This window comes from Ursus arctos, unplaced genomic scaffold (assembly GCF_023065955.2).
Source record: "Ursus arctos isolate Adak ecotype North America unplaced genomic scaffold, UrsArc2.0 scaffold_9, whole genome shotgun sequence".
In the NCBI taxonomy this organism is placed as follows: domain Eukaryota; kingdom Metazoa; phylum Chordata; class Mammalia; order Carnivora; family Ursidae; genus Ursus; species Ursus arctos.
Window position 1 is genome coordinate 61,083,074 of NW_026623111.1, and position 22,599 is coordinate 61,105,672.

Genomic DNA, 22,599 nt, shown 5'->3' on the forward strand with positions numbered 1-22,599 from the left:
TAAATTCATCCTTTCACATTTTGGTTCTAGACTTGTCCAACAAGCTCTTGGCAATAAGTCTGAGAAGGGTTCGCCAGTAGACTCTTTGTATATATGCCACCTTTGCTCTGCACTACTTTTTGTTTAGATTTAAATTTAAATTTAACCGACGTTCATTGAGCTCTTATTCGTTCTCTTTCTGTTCTTTAGTTTGCAAGGTAGTTTACATGGCCCTTTATAGTTTACAGGGAATATGGAGTCTGTATAGCTCTTTACAGTTTCTAAGGAGTATTCATATATCTATTCTCATGTGACATTGGCTTTATGAACACATGTGAATAGCACAATTCCTACACTAAAGAAGCTTACAATCAATTTGAAAAGGTAATCATTAACATAAATGACTTATCACTCCATTATGGAACTTCAAAATAACGCTAAGAGGAGATTTGGAAAAGACATAATAAAGTTTAAGTACATATCAAATTTGATACTTGCTTAAATAGAAATAAATACATGGGCTCACTTTTAGATATTTGGAAATTTTATCTAAAGTCCTCTCTATTTTATAATTTCTACATCAGATACTTTGTATTAATAATGGAGATAATAATACCTAACTCTCGTAAAACATGTGATACTTTTTAAGGAGCTTTTAAATCTTGGATTTCATTTTATCCTCATTAATGTGATAATCTGCTGAGGTTCTTTTTTGTCATTGATTTGATTACAATTGCTACACAGCAAGAAGAGAAATGGAATCACACTACATTAGATCCTGAAGGAAATATAAAGATAATCTAATCTAATGCCTTTATTTTAAAAATGAAACTGAGGCCAAGGTTAAGTGACTCATCTTAGGTCACATTGCTAGTTAGAGCCAAATCCTCTGACATTAAATCAATCACGGTTTCTACCAAATCACACTGCTGCCATCCAATATGGGCTTTTCAGGTCTTCTGCCATGGAAAACCCATGAGTTTAGGCATAAATTATCTAGTTTGACTTCTGTCCTACCCAAATGCACTGCTCACTGCTTCCTCTTTCTTTCCTTCTTGCCTCCTCTCCTTCTGTTTTTTTCTTCTTATTAGGATATTGTCATACATCTATACTAGACAACCATCTATAGAATCTGTTTCATCTTTGCTTGCTAGTGGACATGGGAGTTGAAACTATTTGATCTTGATACCATGGTATTGGAATGTCTGTTCTGGATATTTGAATATTAAAATTTTCCATTTCTAGAACAGAGAAGGTAGGCTTATGAAATAGACATAGAATTTTAACACTTGAGTAAGATCCTCAAGAATTTTTATTGCTGAAAGAACATATTAATAATGGCTACCTGTAAGCATAGATACCAAAAGTATTTCCGATCCATGGTTAATCTAATATGGTATTCTGTCTGTCAGGGATATCAACAGAAGTTTGCTGTAGACTCCCATTGTAACCTTCAAAAGGTAAATGTAGGCCAAACTTTTATTACAGTGGTAGGGTGGGGACACTCTGGGTTCAGATCTCACATGCATGAAAGGCCCCAATTTAGACTTTTAAGATCATGTGTATACAGTCTCAGAGATATGCTGACAGCTTTGAAGGGTTGTTCATCATAAACCTTAGCCTGTTGTTCCCTTACCACACTTCAGTACTTCCCTATGAGTTTTAAAATCATAGAATTATCTTATGACTAGCTCAGTCATATTACATTGCATGTTTTTCTGCTAAACATGTTAATTTGTCAAATGTGTCCCTTTCAGGGGCACCTGGGTGGCTCAGTCGTTTAAGCGTCTGCTTTTGGCTCAGGTCATGATCCCAGAGTCCCAGGATGGAGCCCCGCATCAGACTTCCTGCTCATCAGGGGGAGTCTGCTTCTCCTCTGACCCTCCCCCCTCTTGTGCTCTCTCTCTCAAATAAACAAAATATTTAAAAAATGCATGCATTTTACATGTATACTATAATGTTTTTTTTTTTTAAATTTTTAAATGTATTTACATTCTCAGTAAGACGTGGCACAGACTGTTTTAAACTTTGGTAATCCATTTATTTTGTATTTAATTCCTCTTATAGTCCTGTTACAGATTTATATGTAAGTTGATCTGAACTGTTTTGTTTAGATTAAGTCTGCATTTGTTCTCTCTAAACATATCCTCAGTAATATAGGTTATAGTCCTACTAACTATGCTGAGAAATATCTTATTTAAAAGTTCCATCCTTTTGCCTTTGGTGAGATTCAGTCCCAGTTTTCCATGCTGTGGTAACTAAGTCACCGGTCACCTATATATCCTTTGTGATTCTATAAATTTGAGTAATATGTCCTATGTGCTTCTTAGTTATAAAAATGGAATATGCCAATACCCATGACTTTTTAGGTGCTATCCCTGAAACTTTTAAAATATCGTTAGGTTTAAAATGGCATCTGAATAGGAAACAAACAGGGTTGGTGGAGGCTCCAGAGAGGGGTTAGGGGATGGGGTAACTGGGGGCTAGACATTAAGGAGGGCACATGAGGTAATGAGTACCGGGTCTTATATAAGACTGATGAATCACTGACCTCTACCTCTGAAACCAAAAATACATTATATGTTAATTAATTGAATTAAATAAAATGAGAAAAAGTGTCATGTGTTTTTTTTTTTTTTTAAAGATTTTATTTATTTATTTGACAGAGAGAGAGACAGCCAGCGAGAGAGGGAACACAGGCAGGGGGAGTGGGAGAGGGAGAAGCAGGCTCCCAGTGGAGGATCCCAGGACTCCGGGATCACGCCCTGAGCCGAAGGCAGACGCTTAACGACTGAGCCACCCAGGCGCCTCGTCATCTGGTATTTTTGATCCACAGTCACATTGTTCCAGAAATTAGCACACTATTGTTGTAGAGTATTTTTATTCAATGTCCTTTTTTTTTTCATTGTGCAAAAATAAATCAAACTGGTTTTGAACATTATCAAAAATTTTAAAAAGTTTAAAATAGCAAAAATCTTGTAAGTCTAGTCTTTGAGTTTCAAGGTTGACATAATTACAAAAGTAAGGCAAAAGTGTTATAAAAAATTCAAATCATCAAAATTTGCAAGGTAAAACATCAAAATTGTCCCCCATTCCTCAAAACAATTTTCATCATCAATAACTTGGTGGGTATCTTTGCACATTTTTTCTGTGTTGTCATACAAATGCTTGTTAGGTCTTTTTTTTTTTTTTTTTTTTTTTTTTTTTAAAGATTTTATTTATTTATTTGACAGAGATAGAGACAGCCAGAGAGAGAGGGAACACAAGCAGGAGGAGTGGGAGGGGAAGAAGCAGGCTCATAGCAGAGGAGCCTGATGTGGGGCTCGATCCCATAACGCGGGGATCACGCCCTGAGCCGAAGGCAAATGCTTAACCGCTGTGCCACCCAGGCGCCCCAAATGCTTGTTAGGTCTTACCATTAAGTTATACTTATTTGAAGATGGTCAAAGTGAACTGTTGAATAAGACAAGATTTCATTGCCTATTCTTAAGTAATTTATATTCTGTAATTGCTTCTTTCCAAACATGTCTTGAAATCACTGACAACAATACCAATGATGGAATTTTAATGTAGCAGAAATAGCCCCAAATGCTGCAACAAAAATCCTGAATTTTGGCACTTACTAGCCTCACTAATGGTATAACTGAGTAAATCATTGATTTCCTTTTGCTCATTTCTGAGATGTCTTTCATTTTCATAGTTCTACTAATTCTCTTACCAAATAAAGAACACTTATATATAATAATGCAAAATTTAGAAAATTTCTGCCTAAGGAATCACATGGCAAAAATAAACCTGAGTAATTTATTTTTTTTATTATTTATTTATTTTTAAAGATTTTATTTATTTATTTGACAGAGAGAGAGAGACAGCCAGCGAGAGAGGGAACACAAGCAGGGGGAGTGGGAGAGGAAGAAACAGGCTCCCAGTGGAGCAGGGAGACCAATGTGGGGCTCGATCCCAGGACCCTGGGATCACGCCCTGAGCCAAAGGCAGACGCTTAACAGCTGAGCCACCCAAGTGCCCCTAAACCTGAGTAATTTGTAATGGGAGGAAGTGTTCAGTATTGACTGTGCTTTGGGATAAAGCAGATAGATTTATATTATGAGTCACTGTAACACCTACACTCATTAAACTATAATCTTAGTTTTGAACATACTTTAGTTTTTCTTTAAAGAAAAAATGTTTCAAATTTTTCTTTGAAGAAAAACCTGTTTCAAGTTTTTTTTTTCTTTAAAGAAAAACTTGAAACAGGTAAATAAAACATAATTAGAGGAATTTCATTATGAAGGAATTGATTTTGTCTATATTTATGTTTGTATTGTGACTCTCTTTGTAAAGCCATTACATAAATTCTAAAGGACTGTAAGATTATAAATTCAACTTGTATTTAGAATTAAAAGTTGCAAATATAATGAATGTAGGGTTTTAGTCTATTTCATATTGCTAGTGTTAGAAAATGAAATCAAGATGCAGAAAATGTCCACAAATCTGAGGAGGTCTAGTGGATATGTCCGAAGAATTTCAGGTATAATTAGATAAAAATATAATTATAAAAAGACAGATATCTTTAATAAGCTGACATCCCCATCCGTATTTTATGAAATGTGAAGATGGAAACTATATTACTCACTCCCAAATTTATTCAGAATTTACACTCTTCTTCATTAGAGGCAAGTATCAAATTTGATGTCTCTCAGGGTTGTAATAGAACATTGCCAATGTATTTTTTATAATATTAAAACTGAGTATAGGCTGATTGAAACAAAAATGATTCCATAGTGTATGGAAAGACATTCTGCCTTAATGGGTAGAAGAAAAGCCTTGGAGAATTGCGTTTTATTCTCTCTTCTCTTGTACCCCATTTATACAACTGTGATAGCTGGTACATTGTCCTTAGGTTTTCCTTAACCAGTTTAAGGCAGAAAAGAAAAGTAGGCATTTAGATACCTGTTAGGGACATTTTCTTTTTCAGTGGTGGTTTATTGCAATACAGTTCTGATGTTAATCGTCCAAAGTTAGCATCCGACACCGCAGGTTTAAGGACATGGTCCCTAATAAAACTGCCCTCACATGAGATAGCAGCTGAATATTTGGGGACTGTGGGCCAGATGCACATCTGACCCACTGACTCCAAATCCAGAGGATTCTTGGAACCCCCTTGAGATTCAATAATTCACTAGAATAACTCACAGAACTCATATACTTATAATTATAGTTTTATTACCAAGGATACAAATCAGGACCAGTCAAATGTAGAGACACATAGGGCTGTCTCTGGGAGGATCTTGAATGCAGAACTTCCCTGCTTTCCCCCATGGGAGTAGGGGGCTTTGAACTCCTGCACATTAGTGCATTCACCAACCAGAAAGGTCCCTCAGGCTTCAGTACCCAGAGTTTTTATTGGGGTTTCATTATGTAGGCATGGCTGATTGAATCATTGTCTACATAACTGAATTCAATCTTCAATCTCTAGAGGTTGGGAGGGCAGGCTGGTATCACAGATCAAAGCCCTGATCCTCCGAGAACATGGTTAGCCTGCAAGCTATTTAGGGTTCCACCATGAGTCACTTAGCATAAACTCAGGTATGAGACAAAAAGCTCATGAATATCAAAGACATTCCTTTTTCTTAGGAAATTCTAAGGATTTAGAGTCTCCTTCCACGAAACAGGGACAAAGGCCAGTCAAATTCTTGATTATATAACAAGTTACTATGCTCCAAAGCCCTTGCTTTAAAAAAAAAAAAAAAAAAAACTTTGACTATGATTGACACACAATATCACATTATTCTCAGGTGTTCAACATAGTGATTCAGCTTCACTATATGTTATTCTGTACTCATCACAAGTGTAGCTCCCGTTTGTCACCATATAACACTATTATAATACCACTGACTATATTCCCTCTGCTGTGCCCTTTATTCACATGACTTACTCATTCCCTAACTGGAAGCCTGTACCTCCCACTCCCTTTCACTCATTTTGCCCATCCTCCCACTCTTGATCTCTTCTGGCAACCATCAGTTTGTTCTTTATATTTATCAGATTCTGCTTTTTGTTTATTCACTTGTTTTTTAGATTCCACACATGAGTGAAATCAGATGGTATTTGTCTTTGTCAGTCTGATTTATTTCACTTAATATTTCACTTAGTATGATACCTTCTCAGTCCATCCATGTTGTTGCAAGTGGCAAAAAAATATTCATCCTTTTTTATGGCTGCGTGATTTTCACGCGCACGCGTGCATGTGTGCGTGTGTGTGTGTGTGTGTGTGTGTCATCTTTATTCATTTATCTGTTGATGAACACTTGGGTTGTTTCCATATCTTGTCTATTATATATAGAAGCAACACACTTTCTTTAAAACATTAGTACAGATCTTCGTCAATTTACAACGGGGTTATGTCCCAATAAACCTATCACAAATTTAAAATATCTAAGTAAAAAATGCATTTAATACACCTAAGTTATGGAGCATCAGAACTTAGCCTAGCCTACCTTAAATGTGTTCAGAACACTTATATTAGCTTACAGTTGGGGAAAATCAAATAACACAAAATCTGTTTTATACTGAAGTATTGAATATCTCATGTAATTTATTGAATACTGTACTGAAAGTGAAAAACAGAATGGTTGTATGCACACAGAATGGCTGTAAGTGTATTGGTTGTTTACCCTTGTGACTACATGGCTGACTGGGAACTCCTGCCACTAACCAGCATAATGAGAATATTGTATAGCATATTGTAACCCCTGGAAAAGATTGAAATTGGAGGTTTGGTTTCTTCTGAATGTGTATCACTTTAACACCATTGTAAAGTCAAACAATCCTAATTTGAGCCATCCTAAATTAGGGATTACTATTTCTACTATCTATGCACCATAAACTAGTCATAAAGTCAGACATTCTGGTTATTTTCTTCCAGGATACCTGAAAGTATACAGTTTCCTTCTCTTCCAATCCATTCTTTCCAATCCTCCACAGTCTGGTTGGAGTATGAAATACTGTTCTAATATTGGTAACTTTTTTCTGAGAAAAACTGTGAATCAATATGGGTTTCTAGGCAAGGTCTAAAGAATTGAGGCTTGGGGCACCTGGGTGGCTCAGTCGTTAAGCATCTGCCTTTGGCTCAGGGCGTGACCCTGGAGTTCTGGGATCGAGCCCCAAGTCGGGCTCTTCTGCTGGGAGCCTGGTTCTTACTCTCCCACTCCCCCTGCTTGTGTTCCCTCTCTCGCTGGCTGTCTCTCTCTCTGTCAAATGAATAAATAAAATCTTTTTAAAAAAATAAAGGATTGAGACTGAGAACAACTTCTAATTGTAATAAATATTAAAAATATCTGTTCTCGGTGGTCCCATGCTTCTCTTAATATTTATTGACTTCAAATGTATAATTGTTGTAATTGCTACTATAAATCATAGCAAAATGGTCCATGGTCAGAGTGGATCTGATTTGGCTTTACCTATGCATGTGTTCTTATGATGAGAGAGGTGTGGAAATAGACTCATCACTTCATCATTAAAGTATACCGGAAGAACAGACTGATACAATCAAATGGTTACTTTAGTTTGGTCCCAGCTCCACTAATGTGGCCTCTTGTATAGAATAACATTAAAAAATTACCAACAGTTTTTTAAAGATTTTTTAATTTATTCATTTGATGCAGAGAGAGAGACAGTACAAGCAGGGGGAGTGGCAAAGGGAGAGGGAGAAGCAGATTCCCTGTTAAGCAGGGAACCCAACACGGGGCATGATCCCAGGACCCTGGAATCATGACCTGAGCTGAAGGCAGACGCTCAACCTACTAAGCCACCCAGATGCCCCACTAACAAATTTGATTGGCTGTTGAGTTAGGTCAGGTTGGCTTCCATGATGTGATTCATTTCATTAAATTTTGTTGCCTCAGGATTATTGTTTCCTTTTCAGGGAAACTTAAAAGGGGGAGCACTACGGGAATAACTAAAAGTCCTAATTTCTCATGGAATTTTTAACCTTAATGGAACCAACCAAATTAAGATTTAAAAATATGCAAAATTCATTTTCTATTTTTGAAAACCATTTTCTAACTCAACCCATGTATTTCCTCTTGGTAGTGGTTGGATGGCAATCATGTATGCTTTTATGGTTTGTGGAGTTCTTAGAAGTCTGAACTATGCCACATGCTGAGTGTTATGAGACGAAAATGTGTCAGCCTTGATGTTAGGCCCAGGGATATTAAATGTACTGGTCATGAAAAGCCTCTTTAGATCAGACAACAAATAGTAGGTATTATTACTACTATTATCCATGCAGGGTTTGTTAGGAGAGTAAGAGACAGACAGGTACTGTATATTGAAGTAATTTATTTGTTGCTAATAACTAACATTATATCTATGGTTTAGAATCATGGTTTATTTTGGCCAAGAAATTCCAATGAATCTCAAGGGAAAAGAGAGCATAGAGGAAAAACGTGGATATCTCAAGGTTTGAGAACTGACTGACTCTTAACATTCACTTTGTGTTGTGGGCAAGAAATTAATATTTGGTTGGAAAATGATAGCAATTTGGAGGGAAGTACAGAACTGCATTTATTTTGTGTTTGGCGGCTCTATTACTCAACACTGTGAGCATATATATATATATTTTTTTGGTACGAAAATGAATGTTTCTTTTGTGGGAGGGTGCCATTTTATGTGATGTTGAAATTACTCCCCTACAAACTGTATTTTATCTTGGGAAGTGATTGGTGTCAAAAGCATTGCTTGTATCAAGATATATGTACAGAGTGGCGCTTGCTCAGTAATATATGGTGCCCTGATGGTTTATGTTGATGGCGTACTGGCACAGTTTGCATTAGCCATTCTTTTATACCTTGAACTGTAAGGTGCAATAGCTTCTGGATTTATATTTGTAAGACTTTTAACCATTTAGGGAGTTCTTTGACACGTAGCACAGTTGATGCAAGTCATAAAAATAACATCAGCAAACAACAAGAACAACAACAACTGTTATTGTTATTATTTTTAACAGCTTACACTTGAAAGGATGCCCTTGTGAAGTAGATTGGTGTAATGATTAAGCACCTGGCTTCTGGAGTCAGACTGCCCAGGTTTGAATCCCAGACCTGCTAGGCAAGTTGCTTTATCTTTTTGTGCTTTAGTTCCCTGATTTTTAAAATGGAGGAAAGAATAGAAGGAGTGTTTTGGGGGACTATATGAAATAATACACAGAAATACATAGAATGGTAAACTATTTATTTAATGGTGATGCTTTGCAACATCTCTAGTCCTTACAGCAACCCTGACAAGTTATTTTTTCCTCCAAATTGTGGATATAGAACTGAGTCTCAGAGAAGTTAAATGACTTGCCTTGAATACAGAGACTGAAGGTTAGGGGTGGTTGCCTTCGATTCTTGAATTCATTTCACTAAGTTTTGTTGGTTTAGGATTCAAGCTATTATTATTCCTTTTTAAGTGAAACTTTAACAAGGGAGCACTGTAGGGATATTTAATTCCTAGTTTTTCATGGAATATTTTTTAATGGTAATGGAACCAAATATCATATAGTATGCTGAAAGAAACCATTATCCAGCCTACAAATTGTTTTGCGGGGAGAGAGGATTAATATTATTATTGAGACATAGTGTAAAATTTATGTAGTTGGGTTAAGTTGGAATTTATTTATAATTTAGAGAAAGTTAGAAGAATTTTTTGAGCGTGGATGTTGCACACAAACTGTCACGCACACCCTACAGCCAACTTAAATTACATGCACCTTGATTATCCAATCTGAGTACCAGCCCTGGTAAATCTTACTTTAAGCTCCTATTGACATAAATACTTTGCTTAATGAAATAATTTATGGAGATTATGAAAAAAGTGTATCTCTCTTTGAAACTGTTCTTCATACTCAAGATTTTTAGTGGCAAAAGCCATTGAAATGTGAGTGCTGCCCCTCGCATAATTGTGACCCTCTTGCCATCTGGTTCAGTCTATGTGTATTGTAGAGGGTTAGTAGTTTGTTGAATGGTTTTGTCAAGATTGTCTTTTGTACAGCCTTCGCTGTCCTTAAACTTTTTAGAACCACCCCTCTGGAGCTTTCAGCATTAACTTTGGTACCATATAGCTGCAGTTTGACATGTTTGAACATAATGTCAACACTAGTAGACTGTGTGAGGCCTGTGATATCAGAGGCAAGACAGAACGAGTTGTTCCCAATACTTAAAATACCACCGTTGTGGGAGCAGGGGCTAAAACCCAATGAGATGAAAAGAATCGGGTACAAAGCAGAGTGCTTATATTTATATTTGAGAGCATCAGGTTAAGTTGTGATCTTATGTGTATTACTTAGTTCGACCGTAGTCTCTCCCATTCACACCAACACCTAAGCCAGTGTCCTGGGAATAATCCCCCCATGCATCCCTATTTGCACACGCCCTTTTAGTGATTGGATTCTGTTTCACTACTCTGAGTCTTTAATTGTTCTCCTGTTCATCCCTTTTCCTCACTGCTCTTGCTGTTACACTTTTTACAAATTTGCAACCACAGTGCTTTTTCTCTTTTTATGAATGAGCATTTCTCATATTATTAAATACCCTTCAAAACATGTCTGTGTGCTATTTCATTATATGGTTCTACTCGATGAAAAAAAATCATTTATTTTTGTTTAGCTGATCTCTCTCTCTCTCTTTTTTCTTTTAGTTTTTATAAGTGATGTTTCTATGCAAATTATTTAGAAATGTATCTTAGGCTAGATTTCTAGAAATAGAATTTCTGACCACAGGTTCTCATTAAATTTTAAAGGCTCTAGAAACATAGAGGTATATTTCTTTTCAGAAAGGTTACCAATTTATTCTCCCATAGTAGAATGATTGTATCCATCTCACAAGAACCTTGGTTATTGTTACCTAAAACAATCTTGTCAATTCAGTAGATAAAAAATGTTTTGATGTTAATTTAAATAGTATTTTTGAATGCTAGTGAGGTCAAGCAGATTTTTGTATGTGTGCGTGACTTGCATCTCTAATTTTTATAGTTTGTAATGTTTGAATAGGTATTTTGCATGTTAATATAGTAAAATCTGTTTTTCCATCATGCTTTCACTGGTTTTATACTGGTAAAATACTTTTGTAAACTGAATATTGATCTCTGTTTTATAACATTAAAAAATAGTTAACTCTTTGATTCATCTGAAATACAGCTTGGTGTACTTTGTAAAATGAGTTTCCAATTTAATTTTTTCCAAATAGGAAATAATTTTTCCTTTGATTATTTAATGTGTTACTGTACATGCTACAGTCTGTTTTATGGCCATCTAATTAGTTCCATTGATCTGTCTGTTGATTTTTGCACAGGTTCTCAATTTGTTTTAAATACTGAAGCTCTAAAACTACATTTTGATATTTAATAGAGTGAGTGTCCCTTTATTCTTATTTTTCAAAATACCTTTTATGTTTGTGTTTCTGTTGTCTGTTCATCTAGAGGAATTTTAGAATAAATTTATCATGCTTTTTCCCAAGGTATCCCACTGGAAAGAACTGACACATATAAAGTCTTTTGTGTCTCTTTATTTAGTTAGATCTTATTTTATTTACATTTTTAGTAAAGCTGTCTAGTTTTAGTCATATAAGTACCACACATGTTTTTGTCGTAATTATTTATAGGCATTTTATATTCTTGATTGCTACTCTGAATGGGATATTTTTTCTATGATATTTTCCAGCTCAATTTACTGGTATACATCTTCTAAATAGTTTTAATAGTTCCCACGGTTAACTTGGGCACCAGAGGGAGCTGTGGTGTAGTGGAAAGAGACCTTGTCATGAGAAGGCCTGAGTCTCAGTCCTGGCTCTGTAAATTATTATTTCCAATGTAGCCTTGGCCAAATTCTTCTATAAAATGGGAGAATTCCCCCCACTTTTCACAGTGTGTGTTGGGAAAATTCATTCAGAATTGTTAATGTACATGAGCCCCTTGGCAGATGATCTGGAGGGATTGAGTTTGGGAAAACTTGGGAGGCAAGTATACTCACCTTATATAATCTGGGCAGCTAATTATTTACTCAGGTGTGAGGTAGTGCTTAATGGGAAACATGGTCTTATCTTGAGATGGGGAGGAAAGAAAAAAATCATTAGCAATATTTTTAGGATTTGGTAGTAAAGTCAACATCAACTTCTGATTTTCATCTGTTAGAATTATAGTATCACATGTATCAAGAGGGTAGATTATTAGGATGGCAGCATGGTGTTGTGGAACAAATAATGATCTGGAAGTCAGGGATCATGGGTTCTAGTGCCCACTATGCCACTTTGTAGGGTGATCCTGAGTGGTTCAGTCTTTTGGGACCTCAGTTTGTTAATATGTAAAACTGAGAGTTTCAAGTATGAGTCAAGACAGTACAGACTAATTAAAGATTGTTTTTGCAAATGAGATTATGGTGCTAAATGGAATACCTGATTTATTCCACGTGTGCTCGATGGTTCAGTGGATTGGTTTCTAGTGCCTTGGGGTAGGTATATGATGCCGGATTTGGGTGGGCTTCCTGTATTCTCTAAAGTTATCATCATTGATGGATCAAAAATCATGGATCTTTCAGGAAAGCTTTTTTTTTTTTTTAATAAAACTAGAGTAAAAATGCTACAGTTTTTTAAATTCAAATATATTTTAAAAAATCTTCAAACTATTCATGTCTTTTAGTTGGTTAAAGTGTTGACAGACTCTTAACTAGAGCCTTGGGAGGAGCAATGCTGTAATCCAATGAATAATATCCACAAATCCAGGATCATGTTGGATATTATCACTCATTACCATTGTGAGAAAAGGATGATTAAACTAATAGTTACTGGGAGACATTTCTGGTGACAGGAGGCAATGATGAAAATAAACTGACTTCAATATACATTTAGAATCGGGAATAATGGGACGTGGCAGGAAGCCAATAAATGAACATGGCCCTCCGCTCTAATCAATGAATTACTTTCCCCTCTCTCTCCCTCCTCTTGAGAGCAGCACAGGAACCTTAATGAAAAATCAATAGCCCTCTGTAATTCAAAACTGGAATCAGTCGTTTGACCTGCCTTTTTTTTTTCTTCTTTCCTTCTTTCTCTGCCTTCTCTTCCTTTTCTTTCCTTCTTTCCCTCCTTCCTTCCTTTCTCCCTTCCTTCCTTCCACTCTCTTTCCTTTTTTCTTTCTTTTTCCTTCCTAAGAAAATATCTTAGCTCAAATCAGAGTTTAGTTATAAATAGCCATTCTTTAAAAAGCCTACAGAAGAAACCTAACATCAGTCCACAATTTATGCCTGCTATCAGTAAGGCTTTTCTTTTTGGCATCTCAAGACATGTTGGGCTTTAGATTTACTTCTCTCCATAGGTCCCCGTCTAATCCAATCTTAAAAATTATATGCAACAATCATTTGTTTTGGTTTTTTTTGATGATTCTTATGGCAGTTACTGCTACCAGTGCTGCAGATGTTTTAAAACATAGGTTTTCAGTTCTGGATGCTATCTTTACACCCATCTAGGACTGAATGGGAATCAATTTTTCTAGCAGCCCTCTCTGAATACCTTCTCTAGCATCTGTTAGCTGTTAAGTCTGTGCTCAAAACAAGTCAGGGCCCACAAGCTCTTGACCTAAAAGCAATTAGGACAGACTGAAAGGGAAACTGGAATGTAGGTTTTAAAATTGGGTCCTCTGCTTTTATTTCAAATCTATCACAATATAGGACAGAGATCTTCAGGGTCTCTACTAGCCCATATGCAATCATATGCTGGTAAGTCTTCAACAACTAGCTCTTTTATTGGGGATAGCCCTTCTTTGTAGGATTTGCTAATTTCCTTGTTATAAATACTCCCACCATGGCTGATTTCAAGCTACCGATGTGACTGTCCTTGAACATGGGTTGGGAGGAGATGTACACAACGAGCTCAGCTTGATAGCTGGTATGAGCTGTCCTACTACACCCCTATCAGTATTAAGCACCTTTGAACAAATTAGAAAACAGTATCCCTTCTGGGTGGATACAGCATGGCTTAGTGAATGGTAGAGGAGATGGATTCAGTTCCTGTTTCACCCCTTGACCAAGCATGATAATGTAATAGATCAACCTGCACAACCATATGTGACTTCTGGGAGTTCTTAGCTTGAGGTCTGCAAACATGGAAGGGCCCCTGGATTGGTTCCAGAGAATCTATAACCTTCTAATCAGTCAGTATGTGTGTGTGTGTGTGTGTGTGTGTGTGTGTGTGTGTGTGTGTGTATGTATGAATGGGCTTTTATCTGGGGAGAAGATCCATGTTTTTATCAGATTTTCAAGAGTACCTTATTCAAAAAGTTAAATCCTTGAAAATTCTAATTACATTGGTATGAATCTGGGGATTTTGGAGCTACTTTTAAATGCAATTTTGTAGGATATTGAGCCATAAGACCTAGTGAGAGTCCTGAGTTTGCAGCTTTCTAGAAATTAAGATGGCAAGATTTGGCAAAATGGAAACCAACTGAAATTTTGATAGGCCTACACATTTTTGAATACCTCATAGAGAGATGCAGTATTCACATTGTGTATAATAATGCAGTCAGAAGGCAGCAGAATTTGGTTTTCCTGCATTCACACATGCCAGTCTGAACAACAGGCATTAAGAAAATAAGAGAATATTCATCTTTTTCTGTCCTTTGTAAGTGACACAGGACTTTGAGAATCATTGATTCTTTTTCTGACTTTACCCCAGGGCTGGGCATACACTCAATTTATGGTCCTTTTGCTCAGGCTCATCCTGCACAATTTCTAGCATTTGGAAAATGTTTCTCATGGCAACATCTACTATCTGTGACTGCTGTTGGAGGGCGAGGAGCGATAAAGGGAAGACACTGATCGCCATCTGTGGTTAAGGTTAGGTAAGCCAGAGTTACAATCTAAGAGTATCACATATATAGAGGCTTAAAAACAATGCATTTCTAAAGTGATTCAGATTTTCAGCTAATCACCCAGTAGTGAGGCCCAGAAAGTATGTCCCATTATGACTGTTTTGTAGAGATTCGGGAACTAAGATTCGTAGGGCTTGAGAACATGCCTTAACTGAGAATTAGAAGCAGAGTCAGATCCCAAACCCAAATCTTCTCAAATCTTGTCTATTGCTCTTTGCACTACTTCTATTGTCTAGCTATCATCATACTCTCGATTGTTCCAAGGGTTGAAGGTGTCAGTCTAGTCATGGATATGCTGAAGGTAAATCTCAGGATTGCTCATTGGAGTGTAATTATTTTAACATTCCTGATGACATTTCTTAAGGCAACATCTATGAGCAAGGACTTTGAAGTCACACAAACCTGAGGGAGAATCCTGGTTCTGCCTCTTACTGGTTCTACAACCAATCTGAGTGTCAGTTTTCTCTTCTGCAGAGTGGGGGCAAAAGCACTTCCCTCAGGATTGTTGTGAAGAGTAATGTACATAAAGTACTTAGATAATGCCTGAAAGGCACATAGTAAGCATTCACTAAATGGTAACTAGGGCAATTATTAACACTGTATTCAATATATTGATCCACTTACCACAATGAAAACGCTGTTTAAATGTTCAAGGACATATTTTGTTGGAAAGCACTGTATGACAAGCTTTATTTGAAAACAGCTGCACTAAGATATGTATAAAAGATTCCAAATAGAACCGCATGGCCTATCAAGCTTTGTTTCTACTCTCTAAACACCAGACTAGTCTACCCAAAGGAGCCTAATGTAACAAAATAAATAAAGGGGAAAAAAAAGAAAACAGAACAAACCCTCGGCTCCTTCAAACCACAAAACTCTCAGGCATCTACAATAAGGTTTCTCATGGCCTTCATTTCCAGCTGTGCCTAGGTCCAAAAAACAATGACTGGCATCTCTGTTTATTTTTGTGGGCTACTACTCCAAGCTTTCTTTCACTGAGTGACATATCATTACATGATATTTCTGTTCCCAGATAATATAATCCACATTACTGCTGAGTTACAGGTACTTTCTCTTATCACAAAAATCCTGCTGCTAGGGTCAGTGATAACCTATTCTTCTCTATTTTTCTCATAAATGTGCGGAAGGTTTCTCCTCTGCTGGACAATTCCCTTCTGCTTCTGTGCCCCTGCTTCTGCTGTGTCGTCTGTTTGCTGAATGTCTGGGCTGCTGGCAAGAAGGCAGGCTCCATTCCTTGGCATGAAGCTAAGCATACTCACTGTTGCCAAGTGACCATGCATCACTACACTTGTATTTTAGGTTTCCGGGTGTCTTATCCCTTGACATCTTCTTAAGTCCAAGCAGGGAGGAGCAGTGTTTGAAATGCTCAGGATGCTGAGGCAGATGGATGCATTCCTGGAAGGGAGGCCCTGAGACCTGGCACAGACAGACTGAATCTGCAGTCATTTCTCCTCCATCAAGGTCATTGTGGGGTTCAGTTGGCATCAGACCTCTCTGTTTTTCTCCCTTCTTCCCCCCAAAAAACCTGTTCCAGTTGCCAAAAAGACTTCCTTTAATTCCTCAAGAGCATTTTCCAGATTTCCCCATTGCATTATAAAGGCAAACTTAGCCCCTTCCCTTTTTTTGACTCAGTTTTTTAAAGCTTTCTTATTCCTCCCTCGATCTCCCTTCATTCATCTCTCCATCCCTCCTTCTCTCTTTCTAGAGTTATCTTTATTTGTAAGTTTTAGTTTAAGAGCATAAACTTTGGAGTCAGACAGCTTGGTTTTGAGTTCCAGCTTTACCACTTACTAGCTTTATATTGTAGGGCAGGTTATTTAACCTCTCTGTGACTCAGTTTACTCATCTGTAAAATCTGGATAATAGTAGAATTTAATTTATAGGATATTCTCATGATTAAATGAATTAATATATGTGTGACTATCACATAGTGGGTCATAAGTTTTGGTTATGACTTTATTTATTTATTTATTTATTTATTTATTTATTATTTTATAATCCAGATTTATGCCACATCGTCTAGAGACATTTTAGGGTGCACTATGATGACATTTAAACTTAGAAATGAGAAATATAAATAAATAAATGCATTTTTAAAATTTCTGTGAATATTCACTCTTTAAAAAAATAGAAAAATATTTAAAGAAAAAGGCATTTTCCAGAACATACTTTGGTGTTGACATTTTTAGGAGCAAGAAAGCACAATTATCCAACCCTGAATACTGTTGGCTTTGGTTGTGTGCAACCAAATTAAAATACGTAGGTAACTAAATACAACCGTAGGTTTTCGTTGCAATCTGCTATATGTATTTTTTTGGTTTCAGTCCCAGCTGTTACATGTATATTTAGTTAAATAATGTAGCTATATAAGAACAAGTGTTATGCCTATTTTTAAAGGCACATTGTTTTAATTGACTGCATATGTATGTTTTATTTTAGTCTGTGTAGAAAGTACTCAGACTCAGGACTCATTCTGCATGGTTACCTACAGGACTTGTGAGCACCACTGCATACCAGAAAGTGCATTTTCTCTCAGGCTTTCTCCAAAGACAAAAGCTTTGGTAAGACCTTGGACTCGGTTTTTCTAATGATGTAGGTGTGTGTGTGTGTTTTTCTTTTTGTGTACCACCATGTAGGTCTTCTTATAGTTAAAACCGATAGCTCTTTTGCATTCTAGGCTCCACACTTTATAAACATTACTTGTTGATGTTTCTCTATCCTTAATCTCTTAGCTCATCAGTGACCTGTTTGTAAAATTAAGATAGTCTACCTATACTACCTGCCTCACCAAAGTTAGTTAAGGCATGAAAAACCATCTGTCATCAGTCTTAAAAAAATTTAAGGATTGTTGTTTTTAGAAGATACTTTCAAATGCTGTTTGTCATACTTATATTTCTAGGTAAGGTCCATTTTTGTTGATATGGTGGGAGAAATGCATATTTAGATTTAAAATCAAATTATCAAGTGGAATATAAACAGAGAAAACATCAAAGTGTATTTTTTAATACTTTGGCATTTTCACAGGAGTTCTTGCCAATCAGTTTCCTTTTTATGGCTATAAGCTGATTTTCCTCCCCTGTTAAGAACAAATGCCCTTTATTTTAATCAGTTTCCACTTGCTGACAGCTTTCTTTTTATATGAATTTCAAGTGCACTATATTATGTGGAGTTCCTGTTTGCCAAACTGTGCCCACGTAAAATCATATTGGTCCTGTCAACTGATAGACATAACTTACAAAAAGAAACTCTGGTTTGGAAGGCTCAAAAACTGAAAGTTGGCCATCAGTAAGATTTCATTTGCTTCCAAATCTGAATTCTGTTTTTGATGGAAGAATTAAGGATATGATTTGTGTTAAAAAAATTTTTTATGGGTATCAAAACATACACTGCATGCTTCATTAACATTCTGCTCCAAAGGGTAAAATTCCCAATGCCATTTGGGAAGTGGGACCAGGGAAGGAAAGAAGACTAGATGGCCCTGGACATGGATATCAAGTGGAACAATTAAACCACCTGGAGAACTATAGACATGGAAATGGGACAGGGGGTCTTTCATTGCCAGTTTGCTGATTAAAATCTGGGCTGAGTCAGAAGTGATTGCAAGCCATTAGCATCTTGCCCTTGGCTAAAGGCCTACTGAGAATAAAATAAGTATAAAATGGGCTTGTTCAGCTCCCCAGGGCCACAGCCCATTCAGATATTTCTCAACAGTGTCTTTGAAGATAGAAAGTTAAGGAACCCAAGTTCTCATCATCCCCTTTAATTCTGAATTAATGAGTTGGAAGGGTGAGTCTTGTCTCTTGCTCTTAGTGACAGTCACGTAAATGGAGGGTTCCAATGTCTAGACTTATCAATCCATCACCTTTGGTGAACACCATAAAACAGTGATGTACTTAGCAAGGCTGTTGACCTTTTGTGAACTAGAATGACAGTGTGCTTGCAATTGGAGGGTGAGGTCTGGGGAAAAGGAGTAATAAAGATCTTATCAATATGCCAGATTTGGGTAACAATTGCACTAAGTGTTATGGAGACAAAGGGAAGGGAACCAGCCTATGTTGGAATCTCAGAGGGTTGGAGCTGTTAAATAGTTGCAAGACCATTGGTTGGTCTGCAGGTATGCATGCATTGGGTTACTTGTGTGTGAGAGCCAGACGTATACATATGTGTACTATGTAAAGTAAAATACTGTTCTATGACATGGAAGCAGTTACAAAAGTGTGACTATACTGAGGCTAACTCCCCAATGTAAGAAAAAAGTTCTCATCCCTTTTAATGATCCTATCTTCTATAAGGCCATGCACTACAATATTAATTAAAACCATTCCTGTCCGAGTTGAAATTTTGGTATTTGGAGGGCTGGTCAGTGGAATGGAAAGAGCTCTGTACTGGTTAGCAGGGGACTTCTCTTTTACACTCAGCCGTCTCACCCAAAAAGCTGTGTGATAGGAGGAAGCTTCTTAACCTCTTTCGGCTTCTTTGCTTGTGGGCAAATGAGGAGGTTAGACCAGATGATCTCTGGTCTCCCTTTTTAAAATTCTGTGCTTCCCAAATAATTGTTATGGTGGTGATGTTGGTGAGCATCTTTACCTTGGTTTTTACTGAATTGGTGTAATTTCTGACAGCTGTTCTTTGTCTTCTCCCTCCTAAGAAAGCCTCTCACTTTGTGTTCCTTTGAGTGTCCCCCCCGCCCCCGCCAAGAAAGGAAAAAGTGAGGAAAGTGATAGAGGTGAGAGGGAAGCAGAGCACTGGCCAGGGTGCCAAGCTGGCGTTCTGCACACGCAGCCCGGGCTCTGCCCCGCCGTGCCCACCTGGCAGCCAGACAGGAGCACCTCTCAACCTGGGAAAATGCTGTGCGCCACAGTCAGGGAACAGCTCAGGGTTATGGCTTCACTTTATTTGTTAAACAAAAGGAAATAATTAAAGCAGCTATAAAAAATTCCCTCCAGAGCCTGTACTTGATGTGCACACTGGCTTGGTTTATTAATTGATACAGATTTCTGGTTCAGTTCACCTTGTGCCTGTTGTCGCACAATGATCTGTGTGGTCAGGGTCTGTGACTGCAGCGGTCTGGGGGGCTCAGGGCTAAGCACCGTGTGAGGTATGGCTCCTTTTCCTGAGAAAGTCAGTCCCCGTGGCGGAAGACATGGATCCAGATATTTAGGGCACACAGGAGAGAGCAAGGGAGGAAGCCAATGTTGCTGATCCCACCTAATGTCCCTCTCTTGCCCTCCTTCTTCTTCATGTTCATGTTTTCCTGGTCCATTTTTTTCCCCCTTTTTCTTCTCCCCCATTCCCTTAAGTAGAGGTGACACAGATCAATACCTTTGATGGAAAGTAATAATCAGGCCTATTAAGTGACAAAGGTTTACTCTGTAACAGCTGTGCTGGCGGGAGAGGAGAGCTTGTCTGACTAATGAATCATGAAACAATCAGGCAGTAGCCATTTGTGTTTAGATCTGTAAATATGGTGTGGTTCAAGTGCCAGACCATTGCCGGCGCTCCAGCTGGGGGCACAGATGGTCCGCATTCAGAGCAGCACGAGTGTGAAGAAAGGGTTTTTTCCCTGTCTCTGTCCCACACTGCACCTCTCCGAGCCTCAACTCAGCTATCTGCCAGAGGAACTTCGGAGAAAGAAAGGAGAGTCCTTTCAGGAGAGGAGGTACCTCCAATGTGCATTTCAATGTAGGTTACCAAGCACTTGAGGCTCCTAAGTGTTCCACCTGAGAGGAAAAAAATGCTAATGGAATGTCAGTGTTTTGTATTCCCATAAGAAGATTCGATATGTTTGTGACTCTAAATGCCTACATACTCCCAAATATATTTCTTTATACTTTTCCTACCCATTGCTATACTTGACCTCCTGTTTTGTTCTTAGCTATGAACTGAACAAGTTGAGAGGAAAATATATATTCCAACATGAGAAACTCACATTTATATATAAAACTGAAACTATTCTGTGTAAAAATATGCTAGTAATGTCTGTTTGGATTCTATTTCTCTTAGTTCTTGAAGTAAGGATCTTCATCTTCTTCTTCAAGACATTACAAAATCAAGAGCTAGTCATCCTGACCTTCATCAAATGTGGTTTTGCAATTTTTTGTTACTGCTGTTCACCTCAGCCAAGAAAGCTTTATTTTTTATTAGAGATGGATACTGAGGTTCCACTTTTTAAAAAATGTATGTTTAAATCATTATTGCTTGAATCATTTATCTATTAATTTATTTGATTAATCCATTGGTAATTAAGTATTTTGTTTTGTAATTTCTTTTGGTGCTCTAAAAGCTTTGTTACTTAACAGTTTCTGGTCAGTTCCTTGCAGAACTTGGCATTGTGGCATCCTTTTACGATGGGAAACCTATTCTTCACCATTTTTTTCTTACCTTTAAAACAAGTAGTAAAAAATGGTCAGTAGGAGGGAAATTTATAAATGTCTAGGAATAGTTAGGAAAGATATTTGAAAATATATTCTGGAATTTATATTTTTCTCTTTTTGGGAGGCCCTTTTTCTCTTGCTCTCTTTGGAGAAACTAACAAAGAAGATATTTTTCAGGATGAGCTGCAAGTATTGAAATAAACCCTATCAATTTTTTAACTGAAGTGTTAAACTCTTTGCTTTTGAAATTACAGATATGTATGAAATATTTATGAGAAGACTGAGTTGTGATAAAATAGGTCGAGTGCTGTCTCCAAATTGTTCTGCATAGCTGCCTGGAGCTGGCTGACTCTTTGTTTCCTGTGGATGGGCTGGTATAAAGATGACTTAGATTTGGTTTATAGTTGCTGGTAATTTCAGTTTATTATTTGACCAGGTAAGAGGCAGTACAAAGGGCACGATAGAAATTAGAGGTATCAGTGTGTGGAAATGGCTCCCCACTGGCCTCCGCATCTCCTTCAGAGCTATGCCCAAGGTTGGGTGGTCAGGGCCACCTGGTGGAGGCAGGGCCTCAGAAGGGCATGCTCAGTGCCATCGCTAATGCTCAGCATGCCATCACTCAGAATCAATCTCATAGTCACCCACGGAAACTCTTCCTGTGCCACAGCTACATGTTTAACGTACTAACTGCATCTCTGTTTATCAGGTCTGGAGCAGATCTGGTTTGGCATAACACAAATCCACTCTGAAAATCAGTGGTGATGGGCCCAGGACTTTAGTTTCTCTCCTCCTCTCCCTCTGTCCCCTGCCCTCTAAAATAAACAAATAAGTCTTAAAAACAAAAGTGTCTGGGGTGGAGGGGGCACCAGACACTTTTATTTTTAAGATTTATTTGTTTATTTTAGAGGGTGGGGGGCGGAGGGAGAGGGAGAGAGAAGCTCAAGCAGGCTCCACACTGTGTGCAGAGCCTGACATGGACTTGATTTCAGGACCCTGGAGCTACGACCCCAGTCGAAACCAAGAGTTGGGACACTCAACTGACTGCACCCCCCCCAGGGGCCCCCCACCAGACACTTTTAAAGTACAATATCATTTCAATGCTTGGCAAACTTGGGGTAGTGCCTTTATAGAGATACCATCTTCAGATGTTATCAGTTGACTAATTGATATATCTCAGTCAGCAATACATAAAAATTTGAGGTCATAAATCTCTGAAAATCTGGTGGGAGACATGGACCCTCTTCTGAGTATCCATCTCTAATAAAAAATAAAGATTGCTCTGATATATACATAACATTTTACCACACAGTTTTAGAGGTTTCCAGGGTCT